Source organism: Bos grunniens, chromosome 29, assembly GCF_055505025.1.
Source record: "Bos grunniens cultivar Pamir isolate PY7600 chromosome 29, Bosgru_T2T1.0, whole genome shotgun sequence".
Lineage (NCBI taxonomy): Eukaryota > Metazoa > Chordata > Mammalia > Artiodactyla > Bovidae > Bos > Bos grunniens.
The window spans coordinates 11,010,935-11,026,963 of NC_141193.1; the positions used below are offsets into that span (position 1 = coordinate 11,010,935).

At 57.0% G+C, this 16,029-nt stretch overlaps 1 protein-coding gene and 1 long non-coding RNA gene across 3 annotated transcripts in view; one reads left to right on the forward strand and one right to left on the reverse strand.

The window, feature by feature from the left end:
• Positions 1 to 14,120, reverse strand: part of DAGLA (diacylglycerol lipase alpha) — a 66,448-nt gene extending 52,328 nt beyond the window's left edge. Inside the window, exon 1 of the mRNA XM_086383552.1 lies at positions 13,970 to 14,120. The gene's annotated coding sequence lies outside the window, so the exon portion shown is untranslated. The remainder of the gene's footprint in view (positions 1 to 13,969) is intronic.
• On the forward strand, positions 104 to 4,898 carry LOC147342067 (uncharacterized). Of its 2 annotated transcripts, none has more exons than XR_015157515.1 (3): positions 104 to 2,152; positions 2,748 to 2,937; positions 4,454 to 4,898. It is a non-coding gene; the product is annotated as an uncharacterized LOC147342067 (long non-coding RNA). The 2 variants fall into 2 exon arrangements; XR_015157516.1 differs by having other exon boundaries at positions 2,768 to 2,937.
• Positions 14,121 to 16,029: the final 1,909 nt, after the last annotated feature.

Consider the following 16,029-nt stretch of genomic DNA (forward strand, 5'->3'; position numbering starts at 1 on the left):
TGAATACAGGGCTCTAATGCCAGGGACCCCACAGCGAGGACAGCTGCTTAGCCCAAGGCACACAGACAAGGCTTCGAGCTGGGTGCTGATGCTGAGTAGGAGTTCACCACCAGGCCGAAAGAGGGGGTAGGCACTTGTGACTCTTGTCCTCCCCCTTCTCCTGTGCCCATACACACTAGCCTCCCAGAACCCCTGGGGGGCAAACACAGCCTCAGCATTCAGCCTGCCACACTCACCTCTGCCCTGGAGGTGCTCTGGGCTGAGCATCAGGGCTAGCTCCCAACTCGGGCCTCTGGGTTGCCGCCAGGCAGGGAAGCTGGTGAAGGGAGAGACCCAGAAACCCATCCATTTCTTTCAAAGAGCACTGAAGAGATGTGACCACAAATCCCATGAGTTTACTGAAATGTCTTTAAAGCAAACGGCTTGAATGGATTTCTCCCACCCTTCTCTCCACTGAGGCGCTCACTGGAAAACAGCAGCTCACAAGGTAGAGACTTGGGGCTGCTGGGGCCTGATGGAAACAGAGTCTCAGCTGCAAAGCCAGGCAAGAGGCACTGGGATAAAGGCAGCTCTGGGCAGGAGATGAAAAATGACATCGAACCACGGGCAGGGCAAAGGTGATGGAGGAGGGCTCGTGGGAGGCCAGTATCAGATCCAGAAACGCTCGGATACTCTCAAGCCCTCGACTACTGGTGGCTTTCCCAGCACCACGGGTCTCCCTCTTTCCTGTTCCTCCCTTCACCCTCGCCTTGAGGGCCGTGCCCCAGGCAGCTGCTTCTGCACAAGTCTCACTGGGCAGCCAGAACGGACAGGTGAGATTTTCCTGGACAGCACAAACTGCTTCCAAACCAGGGAAAGGAGCGAGAGTGGGAAGGTATGTGACTCACCAGAGATGAGAGCTGGAAGGGCCCAGGGAAATCAGAGCTCAAGAGTCCCTGAGTCTTAGTGGTGAAGACTCTAATAGGCCCAGAGAGGTACGCTGATCTACCCGAGGTGACACAGCTGTGGGCCCTTGTGCTGTCCCTGGCTTCATTCCAAGACTCGTTCATTTCAACGGTTACTTCTTGAGCACATTCTAGGTGCCTAGACTCTGGAATTTAGGCTCAGGCTTTTCCTAGATGATGCCCTGATGAAAACTGAAGTCTGTCCCCTGAGGCTTGCAAGCCAGGGGGCGGGGGGCCTCCCATTGCTTGGCTGTCTCCTCCCCACTCATTCTTCCTGTGTAAAGAGGAGGAGGTGCCCTCCCATCATCAGAGGAAGACTTAAAGACAGGAGGAAGAGAAAAAGTGGGAGAAACAGTGGGAAGGACTGGGGAACACTGGGCACAGCCTGAAGGGGAAGGGAAGAGACCACGGTGAAGGACACTCCGGGGAGGCAGGCTGATCAAGAGAGACACTGTTCTGGGGGTCCCGGGCTGCTACTGGCGCCTGTGGCCTAAGGACCCTGGACCAGACATGATTACCTATCCTTCTTTTTCCTTCTTATCACAAAGTACATGTTCTCCATAGAAAACAAAAACAAACAAAAATACAGAAATCATCCAGGATCCCTCCAGGACAATTATTAACTATTAAGATCTGTGTAGTCATTCTTGCCTGTTCAAATACAGGATCATTCTGTACCTGCCACATTTTTTTTTTTTTTACTGAGCCAGAGAAGGTGAATATTTCTCATTAAACATTTTTCTAGCCCAATCTTCCCTCATTATTGTACAGCAGTCCACGTGCATGCAGTATGTGAGTCTATTCAACCAGTTTCCTACTGGTGGCCATTAGGCTGTTTCCCCTTCTTGCTGTGAGAAAAGCCCCACAGCTGGACCCAAGGATGGGCTGCTCCAGGCCCCAGGTGGGGTGGTGCTGGCTACTGGGGGCTCCTGACCCCCATCTAGCGTCCTTTCTCCCCCAGCAGAGGCAGAGCCTTGTGTGAAGTGTGGGGAGGTGGGTACAAGGGTCTTGCCCTTCTACACCACTCTCAGATAAGGAGTGATTTCCAGTGACTCTCAAACTTGAATAGGCAGAGATGAGGTGGGTAAATGCAGGTTCCCAGGCCCCACCAGGCATTATGAAAGCTGGTGGTCCAAGGTAGGGCCCAGGAGCCTACAGCTGAGCCCATCAAGGCCATCAAGGTCAACCCCAGGCGATTCTGAGGCTGGGTGAGCTTCCTGGCATTGAGAGATGCCCTCCTGGAGAGGATGAGGCCCAGCCATGCTTCTCTTCCCTGAGTGAGCCGAGGAGGCACCTCAGAGCTGCTCGAACTGCAGAGTCCTGGGCCCCCCTCCGGAGATTCTGATTTAGTGGGGGGTGGGGAAGGGCGCCCTGAGATTCTGACCTTTCTAACCTGTTTTCAGGCGTTGCCACTGGTTCATGGGCCACACTCAGAAGCACTCAAATTAAACTGGTGTGGGCACTGTGAGCAAGTGTAGTGGGCAAGTGCAGGTGCTGGGCACCGTGCCTGGAAGGGCAGTCACAGCAGGCACTGAGCGAGCACTTCTGAGGGCCTGAACACTGCCCCAGCTGCTCAAGGTGTGGTCCGAGAGCCTCGTCCCAGGGGGCAGGTCTGGGCCCCACTCGGCCTCAGAGGGAATCTGCAGGATCTTAGTTCTCCAGCCGGGAATGGAACCCGTGACCCCTGCAGTGGAAGCGTGGGGTCCCAACCACCGGACCACCAGGGAAGTCCCTAAAGCGGCACTTTGCTGAGACCTGAACCCCGTCATCCCATGTCATCCTTCTGATATTCCTCTGATGCAGGTCAATTCCTGATTTTACAGCCAAGATTCTGCAGCTGTGAGGTTACGTGACATTGTTAAGGTCTCCCAAGTGCCACCAGCAGGGGCTGCAACAGGAAGCCGGACAGTCCAGCCCCAGAGCCCGGGTTCCTCACTCCAACTCTCAACACCCCCTGCAGTTTTCTGTTCAAGCCCCACAATCATGGCAAGAGGTGAGACCTCAGAGACCAGGGGAGTCAACCCAACTGCTCAGAAGTGCTCCCCGGGAAATGCAGGCGAGGCTGGGGGGTGGGCTGTCTGCTGTGTCCACGCCCACATCCTTCCCTCTGGGCCCACTGTGTTGGTGGCCCCGGTCTGGGTGGGGGTTGCGCCTCCTGAAACCTACAGGCTCTGTGGACTCGGTCGGGGGTTGGGGGGGCAGGAAGCGGGAACTGGGGTGGAGCTACCAGGAGCTCAGTTTGGTCTGAGGACATTCTTTCTTCGCAGCCAGACTCAGCTCTGTGTGCCTTTTGAAAGGCAGCAGAGAATATCTGTGCTCAGCCCAATGAGGCTGGCCCCTTTCAACCTTCCCCTTGCTGCCATTTCCAATTACAACTTCAGAGGCGCCTGTAATTTATACATCTCAGGATGCACTGCTCCAGCCGCTTTATGATGGGAGTTCATTACACCATTAAGGTTAAACTTTTATAAAGTACTGAGCAGGTGGTGGGCTGGGCGCCCGGCTTAGTTACCACTGCCGGAAGCCTGCTGAATAGGGTTCACCTGGGGTGGAGGGGAGGATCAGGTTCTCTGAAGGGGCCAAGAAATGGAGAAGGCGGTCCCAGAGAATGGGGGCCCTCTGTTAGCCATTTATTACGCTGCACGGTGGAGCAGGCAGGCGACAAGGAGAACAATCTGCAGCAGCTCAGCAAGGCTGGCAGGGGGCGTGGGGGTGAGTGGAAGCCCTCCCAAGCGGCCTGTCAAGGCACAGGGTCTGAGCCACGGACGGGCCCACACATGGGCAGTGACAAAGGAGATGGGAGGCTGGTCCTCTCAGCAATAGGGTGGCTCTGGGGGTCTTCCTTTTGTAGGAACCTGTCCTTCCTGGGGCTCAAGGGGTCCCCCAACCCGATACCAGGTCGGGGAGCAAGAATGAACACCTCCCGCCGCTCCCCCCCGACCCGAGAGCAGGGGCCAGATGAATGGGGGTCCCCCAGCCGGCCAGCCGCAAACACACGGCCTTGAGCAGGTTTCTTCAGTTCTCTAAGGAAGCTGAGATCCTCAACCCGCCCCTCAGCTGTCAAACGCACATGCCTCCCTCCCAGGGCATGGTCCCAGCACAGAACTGGGTGAGCGCCCACTGCACCAGAGCTGTGTCTGTTCTTCGCATTAAATGAGTTAAGGGCAGACAGAGCACTGAGGAAGGTGTACCCAGCAGGGAGAGGATTCTTGGCTCTTTGTTGCCGTTGTTACATTGTCTGTTTATGTATCCGGCCCTAACCTGGGAACTCTCTGAGGAAGCGGTGGTAACTTTGCTTACTCCCAGCTCCAGGCACGGAACTTTGGCCTGCAGTAGCTGCTTGACCAGGGTCCCTGAGAGCGGGTGGATGGGAGTTTTACAAGTGGCGGGGCTGTTCCTGGCTCTGCAGACTGGCCTGGGTCCCAGGGACGGTGTCGGGCGGAAGACCAAGTTCTCTCAAAGGTATGAGGCTGAAGCCACCTCTTGAGAAACATTCCTTGACTTCCTAGGAGGAAAGAGACTCCAGATGTGGCTGGATTTTCTGGCTCCAGGACCCCGGGCTTGACTCCCCTTCTCCTTCCACAAGTGCCCGGAACCCAGGAGGATGAAGCAGGGTCTGCTGGCTCAGGAAGCACTGCTGTGGCCGCGCAGGCTGGCCTCCTCCAGTCGCAGGAGAGGCTGCCCCAACCGACAGGCTCCCAGGGCTGGACAGGACCGGATGGGACTCTGGACTTGTCAAGGTCACCAGCGTTCTTGGCTGTGAGTCCAAGTCATGACCCCCATGCTTGGGGTGCACAGTCTCACCCACAGTCCATCTTCCCACAGTCGTGGGGAGGGGGAGGGGCGGGGGGACGGCCCCTTGGCACAAAGGGGTCAGAGACTCTCTAAGGAAAGACTGGCCTCTCCCAGAAACCTCAGGGGAGGAAAAGGTGGATGAAAAAAAAGAAAAAAGAAAAAAAGGCAGCCGGATGGAAGAGGCGCCAAAGGGAAGGAAACCAAACTAGGAGAGGAACCAAGAGGGACGGGCCACCTCGGAGAGTGCTGGGGTGGGAACAGGGTTGGATGCCAGAGGGCTGGCGGGTCACTGCCAGCCCTGAGAAGCGCCAGGGTTGCCTGGCTGCAAGATGCAGCCTCATGAAAGTTGCGGGGGGTCCCCTGGGGGGACAGATGAGTGGACGGCAGGTAACATTTACAGTGCTCCTGGCATTGAGCAGAATGTCCAAAGAGGTGGCATCTCATTTGATCCCAACAGCTGCCTGGTGTGCTGTGTTCCACTAGACCCCCCCCCCCCACTTTAGAGACGAGGAAACTGAGGCTCTGAGAGTTGAGGGGCTTGCCCACATAGCAGTGGACTTGAATGGAGCTTTATGCTAAAGTCCATGTTCACAGGCCTATGTTACACTGACTTTAAAGAGAGAATGAATCGGAGCTGGGTGATTGGAAGAATAAGAGGGGCAGCGTGGTCTTGGGAGGCTTGGCGGGCCGAGCGGGCTAGGTGGGCAGTGCCAACCAGGAGGCAGCATGTCCAATGAGACTACAGAGGCCAGGACGGTCCGCTGGGCCCAGGGCTGCCGGGAGGACCTGGGCCAGCCCGAAGCTGCAGCGGGGCAGCTGGCCCAGGGCAGTGTAGAGCTCCTCTGAAGCAGAGTCTGATGTAATCCCCGCCTGCAGAGGGCGGAAACTTGGGAAATGAAACCAGCCGTCACCTCGCTGCAACCCGGCCACAGATTTCCAACGGCCATGCCAGGCGGGCCTCACCCCTGCCACAGTCTAAGGCCTCTGCCCTCCTCCCTGGGGCCCAGGGGAGCACCCCCAACCTTGCCCCCAGACCCAGTCCAGCGCTGAGACATGCTCGGAGTAAAGCTGATGAGAAAGCAGAGGGTTTCTAACCAACGCCCTGGGAAGCCTGCCATCGGGAAGCTGACGGTCTCACCGCCTTCTGGAGCAGACGCGGGGCTCACCTCTCCACCAGGCTTTCCGCATACTTGGAGGGGTGAGGGGAGGTACTCCAGGGTGGCATGGTGAGCCATCCTCTGTCCGCACTGAACCTGCCTGAAGTGACCTGGTCAGGCTGCCCGGGCAAGTGGCAGACAAGATGTGTGGTGAGGTCCGAATTCCAGGCAGGCCCCGTGCACTTCCACATGACCGAAGGCCCCAGGGCAGGTGGGGTGGCCTCCAAAGGACCCAGGCACGCTGGTCAGCCATTTGGGACACCAGACTGGGGCCTGGCCCCCTTGAGGACCTCCTGACCAGCTCTTGGCCCAGGAGGGTCCTCATGCAAGGCCTTCCAGCTGGTAAACCACAGAATTCACTAGTCTGTGCGGGCAGCTCACAGCGTGGGTGTAGATCCCTGGCCCGGATGCATGCCCAGTCATAAGCATTCCTGGCCTTCATGCCAGGTCCTGAAGCTTTGAATCTCACACACAAGCAATTCTAACCCCTGACCAGCAGAGTGTCTTTCCCACCCAGCATTGCCTCTGAGCATGGGCACAGCCAGAGAAGGAGACAGAGTAAATATCATTGTTGCTGTTATACAAATGGGGCAACTGAGGCTTGGAAAGGCTGAATGACTCATCTGAAGTTGCCCAGCAGAGCCAGAGGCAGGATCCAAGCCTGGCACCCACCACCTGCTTTGCTGTCTCCCTAAAATCACCCATCTTGGGACCCTTGGAATGGGTGCTCCTGGTCCCGTCAAACACAGGCCAACATATCAAACCAGACATGCAAAAAGTTTGAGGCCGCTGGATAAATACACAGATATCAGATAAACAGGCCAGGGGAGATGGAGAGAGGAGATAATTACGGGAGCATGAGGCCAGCACCCTGTATCTCAAGGCTGCTGGAGTACAGGAGGCTCTGCCCTCTGTCAGCCAACCACGTAGAGCACATTTCCACACCTCACCTATAAAACGGGTTAATACCACCTGCCTCTCGGGTGGTCATGGGGATTAAATGAGCTAATGCATGAAAAGTGCTTAGCATGGCGCCTGGCGTGTTCGGTAAGTGCTATTTGCCATCATTGTTAGTCTTTAGTGAGAACATGCATTAGTGAGGGGAACAAGCCATGAACGTTTAACAACACACACTCAGAAGGGCACCTGTGCTCCAACCCCTGACCGCGTCAGGTAGTACAGTCCTGGTGTGCGATGGCCGGGGGGTGGGGAAGAAAGGCATCACAGTAGATGGGGGCACTGTGCGGGCCTGAAGGAGAGGCAGGGCTCAGGGAGGAGAGGGGAAGGTCCTGGGCTCAAGCCCTGGCTTCCCACCTACTTGCTGTGTGTCCTTGGGCAGGTAACTCACCCTCTCTGAGCCTCCTATAAGACACGAGTGGAGAGGGATGGACAAGTAGAGGGATACTTATCACAAGGAGTAAGTGGGATTCTCTCTGTGCTATATGCTGTCCCAGGTTGAGTTCCCAGCATTCACAAAATGGAAACTATTGTTATTATTACTGTTATTTGGTGGCTGAGCAAAGGCTCCTGGAGACAGATGCCCTGAGGCCTCCCGACCCCTCAAACCTGAAAGGGTCTGGCAAGAGCCGAGGGCGGGGCTCTGGCCCTAAGGTGGGTGGGGGCAGGGAGCCAGAGGAGCGGCCTCACCGACCTCACCCCACGTGAGGCTTGCCCAGAGGGAGCCGCCACGTGCTGGGAGGTGCAGGGCGGATTGTATATAATGAAGAGACATCAATAATAAATTAACCTCAAGGAAGTCCAGGAACATCAATCATAAATTAATTAAATGGCTCCGGGAAAGGCAAGGACAAGGGGCCTCTTTGGGGCGGTAAACTGCCTCACCTTACACAGCACGGCCCACCCTCCTGTCCCCGGCCTGCAGGCTCTGCAGCATGGCCATCTCCAGGTGGAGGAGCTGGTCCTCAGGAGCAGCTCCCCAAACGCAGGTGAAGCTAAGCCCAGCTCTCCTCCCACCCAGCCTCCAACTCAGAGAGCTCTCAGACGCCAAGAGGGTTTCTGATGAAACTTCCCAGAATAGTAACCTCCTGGGCTGAACTCGGGCAGGCAAAACTTCAAGGGGTAATGTGGTGAGAAAATGATCAGACACCTGGCAAGAAATGTGAGGAACTAGAGCCCCCTTGGTGGGTGCTCGGGGATGAAGGAGCACAGCCTCCTTCAGGGCATCCCCGACAGCCTCCTGTTTGCACCCCCAACCTGGAACCTCCTCCCCACCAAGTCAAAGCAGCTGGAAGGCAAGTGTGGGAGCCGCATCTGAGTCCCAGAAGAGGCTCTGCCCCAGGCGCCCCCTCTTACTGACCAAAGTGACAAACCTCGTGGTCTCCACCTTCCCGGCCTCCCGAGGGCAGCCACTGCCTGGGTACCAGCCTCCCTGTTCCTGCTCCCCAGCCCCTGGGTCCCTGGCACCTGCAACAACACCTCTTCCTGGCACACTCTCGCTCAGAACACTGTGGTGACTGCCATATTCAAGGACCGGACCTTCTGCCTCACGGCTGTGGCTCTTGGGGACCCAGCCCCAACTCACTTCTCTACCTTTTATCACTTCCATTTCCTGCTCCCACGGTCAAGCCAGACCACAAAAGGTCAGCCCCTCGCTTTCTCAGCCATATCCCCTGTTGCTGCCATTTCCTCTACAGTCACCTGGCTGGCCCAGGTTAAAGGCCACGGCCACTTAAGTCTCCCCTGATCTCCGTGGTTTGAGTCGCTCTCTCTCCTTTGACCTCCGGTAGCACCCACCTCTTGATGTTACAGTGGAGACCTCTAGGTCCATCTCATAGCTTCTCAATAGGTTGTAAACACCAGATTCCATACTTTATAGGTGCTGGTATGGCCACTTTGGCTTCTCCGGTGGCTCAGTGGTAAAGAATCCGTCTGCCATTGCAGGAGACGCAGGAGATGCGGGTTTGGTCCCTGGGTGGGGAAGGTCCCCTGGAGTAGGAAATGGCAACCCACTCCAGTATTCATGCCTAGGAGATCCCATGGACAGAGGAGCCTGGTGGGCTACAGTCCATGGGGTCGCAAAGAGTCAGACATGACTGAGCATACATGCACGCATGTCCACTTCATCTTCGTGGCTCTCACTGACCTCCAGGTCTCAGAAGGTGCTCAAGAAATAACCATCAGCTCCATCGGAGTGGGAACATATGCCAGGGGCCACAACGTTATCTTGAGTATGATTCTATTGACAGATACGCCAGATTCCAACCATGCCGAGGGTAGGGTGGAGCTAATTTCTCCTCATCAAGAAAAGGGACATAACCTATTGCGTCTCCCCTGGTGCTAATATATGCAGATCAGGATGAAGCTGCTTGTTTTGTGGGAAAGATCCCGAATGCAGGAGCAGAAGCACTTACCGAGTGTGCTTCTCACCACTGGGATCCCTCCACTCACCAGGCATGCGGTCCTTACAATCCCTGCTCCCTGTGGGAGGTTCTACTGTCCCCATCTTACAGATGGGGAAATTGAGGTGTAGAGAGGCACCAGGATTTGAACTTGGGTCTGTTTGATCCCAGAGTCCCAAGTCCTAAGGCCCATGGGCTGTGGTGCTCTCTTCTGTCACCTGGGTGGACTGTCCCTGGCTGACTTCCCCAGGGGCTTGGGGAGGAGGCGGAAGCAGGCGTTATGCGAACACATATGGGCATTGGAACCACTCCCCCCAGCCTGGGCTTCCTTCTAAGGAATACTGAGAAAGCAGAAAAGCTGCTCCTGTAAGAATCACACTGAGACGTTAAGCTCCCCTTCCCCGAGCTGGAAGGCGACCCCTCCCCCCGCCTCCCACTGTTCTCTCCTGCTTCTTGGGGCTCAGCAACACCCCAGCGCGCACACCCACTGACACCAGGCCAGCCAGACACAGGAGCCCACGGGCTCCCCCGCCACCAGGCGCTCCTCCGGCTCAGCCCTCACTTCCCACAGAAACACTTGCTTACAGGCACACGCGGCTTGGCACACGTGCACTCGCCCGGCGGGAACGGCCCCAACCCTGCCCGTCTCCACCACGATCCTGCCGAGGAGCCGGGTACTCCTGCCCCTGGCCCTCGACGGTGGCCACACCACTCCCCTCCACATCACCTCCCCGGAACCCTCTCCCAGCAGCCCAGAGGACCCCACGGGGAAGACAGTTTCCTGCATCCTCCCCGCCAACACATCCAGTGCCCCATCCACCAGAGAGATCCCGTGCAGCCAAAGTCGGAATCAGAAAGGAAAAAGGACAAGATAAACAGCCTTCAGCCATGCCCGCTGGGATGTAACCACATCCCACAACATCCAAGGCTCCACGGCGCTAGAAGATTTATTGTCCTCTGACCGCATGTTCATTGATAATTCCCCAGCGCCACATGCCTGGTCCACTTGAGTGTGTGGGTATGTGTGTTAGTCTCTCAGTCGTGTCTGACTCTTTGCAACCCCATGGACTGTAGCTCTCCAGGCTCCTCTGTCCATGGAATTCTCCAGGCAAGAACACTAGAGTGGATTGCACTTCCCTTCTCCAGGGGATCTTCCTGACCCGGGGATCAAACCCCGGTCTCCCACACTGCAGGCAGGTTCTTGACCAACTGAGCCACCAGGGAAGCCCCTACTGGAGTGTAAGACAAAGCAATTCCAGGGAGAAACTGAACTCAGATGGAGCACTGGCCAACAGGTGATTAAACCCTGAGTGGGATCCCTCTCTGGTCCTGGAGAGAGGGGCTGTGGGGAGGGTCTGTGCCTTCAGCTGTAGCCTAGAAGCCTCTGTCCAGAGATGCCCGATCCCCTGGCACCCCTGCAGCTGAGCAGCTGGGCACCATGATTTACGAGGCAGCTGAGGTGGAAAGGTTGCCAGGAGCTGAGTTAAGCAACTTTTGGAGAAACATGGACAAAGAAATGGGAATAGGACTGAGGACCAGAGTTGAAAAAAACCTCAGCTCCAGAGAGCCCTCGATGGCCACTCCTATGTTACCAGTTCTCTCCCCCTAGCTGGAATCTGCTCCAAACTATGACAAAGGGTGGTGGTGACTGGTGGGGCTCCTGATGGCCTCAAACCCTGAGGACTTGCAAGACAGCCCTGCTCTGCTTCGGGCCAACAGAGGCTGGGTCCACCCGTTGGCTTCTCCTATCTCCCCCACCTGCCACCCAGCTCGCCTGTGCAGAGTCCCAGCCTCCCAGGCAGATGGCAAGGGGTGGCTGCAAAGGGCTTATGTATCCCCAAACCACAAGGCTGAGCCACCAATCAGGATAGGCAGAGGTGTGGCGGGTGTGCTTAAAGGACATGATCGTTCAATATTCACATCGGGGAGGCCTGAGGCTTCCTCTTAATGGACTCTCACTAGGACAGCATTCCAAGCAGGAGCTGAAGCGCTGGCAACTCCTGGGGAGGCAGCGAAAGAGGCCTCGGGGGGCACCCCGAGAATGACCTGGAAACAAGTGGCTGAGGAAGCACCAGGCGGTGTCCAGGTGGCGACCCCTGGGAAGTGCCGGTCCTTGGCCTGGACAAGTCAGCTGACCATCCGGGGCCTGGTAGGATGTGTCCTCCTCCGCCCCTCGTGCCGTGACACTGCAGCGTGGACACAGGGCAACAACTTTTTGCCTCGGGGACCAAGCTTGTGAAACGGGTTGCTGGCTACAGCAGATACTCCTATGGAATGCTGGAGAAACGGGCCTGGGTTCATGGAATCTGGCCTGCCAGTGTGAAGCTTTTGAGCCGTGGGGGATGTATTTCAGGCTCTGCAGCCCATTATTAGTAACTGGGCCCCAGTGGCAGAAAGTAAAGACCCTGGCAGCCACCCTCACTCATCTTCTCCACCTGGGTCGGCCCTTCAGGCAGAAGTGGGTCCTGGGGGATTTTTGCTACACCTGTCTGCTCTCAAGAGGCCCGCTCTGAGGGTGTCCATCATCCCTTCTCCTTGCCCCCGGCACCCCTCATGGGCCCCAGCCTCCTGCCATCCAGCCTCCACCTCCGCCACAGGACCACCCTGCCCCGTCTCCTCTCTGGTGACTCTGACCCGCTTGGCTTTCTTAAGGCCACGGCCCCCCAAAACACGGATATGGCTGCTGCCCACTCGCATCCTCTGAACCAGGAGCCAAAGTAAATTCTCAAGAGAAAACACACACGTCCAAGTCCTGCTCCCACCCGGGTACCCCAGATCTGCCAGCCACAGACACCTCCCAGCCCTGCGCGGCCACAGGCGCGTCTGCAGCCCTGGTGAAGGGCTTCCTCTTGTTCAGCCCACTCCTGCAGGGCTCTCCAGTGGCTGCGGCCATGCTCGGACCGTCCTCAGGAGACCTGGGGCCTGGTTCCAGCTCAGCAGCTGACTCACAATGTCAACAGATCCCACTTTCCCCACCAGGAGCCTTTACGCTCAGGGCTTCTAATTCCCTACGACAGGCCCTTCCTCCCCATTCACATTCCACACTTCCATCTCCTCGGCCTCCCGCCCTGGTCTCTTCACTTGAGGATAATCCCTGACCCTTGGACAGGTCTTCACAAAGGGTTTCTGTGGGCACCATCTTTCATCCTCCGTGACCACCTTCCGATGTGGCTGTGAGAGGTAAAGTCACCTGTTCAAGGTCACACCAGCGAGACTGGAATTCAAGTCTTCTGGCTCCAAATGCACCGGACAACACTCCAGCTTTGAGGAAGCTCAGCAGCATCTCCAAGCACACACTTGGGATAATGAGTTGCCAGCCCCACCCTAGTCTCCTATACCCTCAGCCTGGTCTTTCTGGACTCCTAAAGGCCCAGCCTCATTTATTCTTCTCCTGCGATTCCACTTCCTCAAGAGATCCATAAAGACCTAACAATTTCCTCCCACATCCTAAGACTCCTCTGCGGGTGGGGTGGGGGTGGGTCTGTAAATTGCCCCTCTGTGAAGTAGGGCATATGTGATGCTGAGTGAGACCCTCACCTAGGGCTTCCCGAAGGATCGGTGAGGGCAGAAGCAACCCCAACAACACTCCTGGTGGCTGCAGACTCGTCTTTCAAACATGCTCCAAACGATCCTCTGGACCCAAAGGCTTCTGAGCATCACGGACACCATCACCCCAAGGAAAAGGCAGGGCCCGGGAACCACAGATGGCTGGAGCCCTACGCCTCCCCCTGCCCACCAACATGGCCCACCTCTCAGCTCTGCAAATGTCTCAGGACACATGTTCAGAGATAGAGAGCAGAGCTGAGAACTACCCACCCCTCCCCTCTTCCCCAAAGCTGGATGAATTCATGAGCCCAGGGTGATGGTAGCGCCTAGAGAGATCTCTGTCTGGGTCACCATCAGGGTCTTCAAAGTAGAAGCATCTCCTGGTACCTCTCTTCCATGTCCATTTAAAGGATACCAACCTTCTCCCAGACTTCTGCATTTCTCAGTCCCTAGTGTGCCCAGCAGACGTTAAAGGTGGATCTCTGTGCCAGAAGCAATACCCCTCATCATACCCAGAGTGGGAGGACAGGCATTCACCCTGCCCGTCCACCAGGGTCTGAGGGCCACAGATTCTCCCCTTGTAGGGCCGGGGTGCCCCAGCACTATGCTGTGCCAGGGCCATTTCTCACAGTCACGGCCAGCAACTCCTGCCATGCTGAGGACACAAATTCTTCAAGCCCCGGGTGCCATCACTCCAGACCATCTCAAGGCCAGAACCATTGGACACCTTACTAATGAGAGCACTTCCTCACACCCCTGCCGGGGGCACCACCATGCGCCCACCAGCTGGCCACCGCCACCCCAGCACGAGTCCAATTGCTCTGCCCATCACCTGCCCGCACAGAGGGCTGCGCCCGCCTCACACCTGGGCGGCCACCACCACACCAAGGTGGGGGTGAGTCTCTTTCTGACACCCGTGCCAGGAAAACCACGCTGCTCGGGCCAGACCCACGCTGCCCACGCCCACGCCACGGGTGTCACCCTTCCCACATCGGTGCCAGGGGCTCCACGGATCCCACACCTGTCACGGGCGCGCGCGGCAGCCGCACCTCCGCCTGCGGACCCGTCGGGCGGGCCATCGCGCGCCCTGGACACTGCCCAGCTGCCGCGCCGCTCTCACCGCACCCGAGCCCGGGGCCCGGCCGGCCGCGCCCGCGTCCCCCTTTACCTCCAGCCCGCCTCAGGGCTCGGCCCGCCGCCACCACCGCGACCGCCACCTCCATCCTGGGCTCCCCAAGGCCCCGATTCACTAACGCCGCTTCCGCAGGGCGCCGGCGCCGGCGCGAAGGCCACCTCCGCCCCCCGGGGGACGCTGCGTCCTTTACGTAAACCCCACTCCGCCGCCAGCGGTGACCATGGCGACGGCCGTGGGGTGGCAGCGCCCTCTGGTGCCAGGGAGGGGAGTGGCGCCGAGGCCAGAGGGAGCGGAGTCTTTCGCGGGCTCGGGCCCGGCGCGTGGGGGCGGTGGGCTCCGGGCTTCTGCCGCCGCTGGGGCTTCGTGGGCGGCCGGGAGGGGCACGACCCGCCGCGCGGCATGCGGGGAAGGGAGCCGCCTGGGTCCCCCTCCTGCAGGCCCCGCGTGACCGGGTTTAGCGTGGGAGAGGGGGGAAAAAAAAGCGTGTAGGATCACTGGAGAACTGGTTCATTTGTGGGGAGGAAAGAGGGAGCTGGATTCCACCTCCTCCGGGTGCAGAGCGCTCCTCGGAGTAAGGGGGATGGGGGGCGGTCAGAGCACATCTTCACCATCTGTGTCCTCTAGCCCTTCACCCTGCTGGGGCCCAGCATAGCTCCTGGCTTCCAAAAGGGCTCTTGGTCAATTTTGAATTCCTGGCAAATGAAGAAAATTGCCCTTCCTCTTCTGCTTCACACGCATCCATTCATTTCCTCAACACACCTTCCCTGAGAGCCAGCCTTGAGCAGGGAGCGCCACTGTCCGCGTGCCTTGTGCTAAGCTGGGGGAGTGAGTGGGCACAAAGATGAGCAGATCCCAGGCCCAGCCCTCCAGGAGTTGGATCTCAGGGGTACCAGACCATCAGAGTACAGGGTGCTTGCGGTGTAGAGCTCAGCGGAGACGGCCGGCGGTGGAGCTCTTAGACGGACCTTTAAGCAAGCCCTGGGGGAGGGAGTTAGGTCTGAAGGCCAAGAGGACCCAGCTGGGTCTCAAAGCTGGAGTAGAATTCAGAGCAAAGAGGGGAGCCGCATATTTCAGCGAGGGGAGTGCCTCTAAAGTGTTGTCGGGGGCCCTGTTGTCATCCCAAGGAAACAGGGTGACCCACAGCAGTTTGGTGTAAGTGGGAGCTATGTGAAGGGGAACTGAAGTGGACCACCCTCCTGAAAATTTTCTGGACTTTTGCTTTAAAGTGAGACTGAGTCCAGGGCAGCCTTCCTCTCTTGAAGCATGTGGGAGCTACTTCTGGAAGGAGTTCTGTATTATCCATGGTTATTTTGAAGGCAAACTCCAGTTTGCTTTAAAAAAATAAAAATGGAGGCAGGGAGGACAAATACTGGATTGGATACCTTAGGGGACTCAAGAAAGAGATGGACCTTCCCAGCCTCAAGAAGAGCAGGGTATCAGGGAGGATTTAAGGACTGATTGTAGCATAGCAATTCAGGGACCTTCTGTCTAGATCACTGCAATGAATCAGAATCAAAACTGCCAAATTTAATGTTTCCTTGGTTCAAAGTTCTAGATTCCCAAAAGAAAGAGTTTTGTTGGTCTAGCTTGGGCCGTGGTCAATCGTAGCAGCTACATTCCACCCCCTTAGCTGCACAGTGTATACAGATTCACACATGTATGCGCACGCACACACACACACACACACACACTCCTCCTCCCATTCATTCAGAGTCATCTTCACCAAACAATATTGTGTTCCAGTATTCCCTGGTCAGCTACCTCCAGACTTGATGTCATAATCAAGATCCAAGTTCAAGATCTTCAAGGTGATGTCCATGTACATTTCTCCTCAAGGTTATGGTGATTCCATCTGAGCACCTAACAACTGAGTTAACAGGTACTTTTAACTACCACCAACATGTTCTCTGAATTCTTGATGCTCACAGGCTGGCAACAGCAGCATGGCGGGGGGTTGCTTGTGAGAAATGCAGAATCTCAGGCCCCCACATCTCAGCAGGTTGGCATGATCCCTCAGTGTTATGTATGCACATTGCCATTTGAGAAGTGCTGCTGTTCCAAATACGGATGGAAAGGAAAAGGAAATACATGAA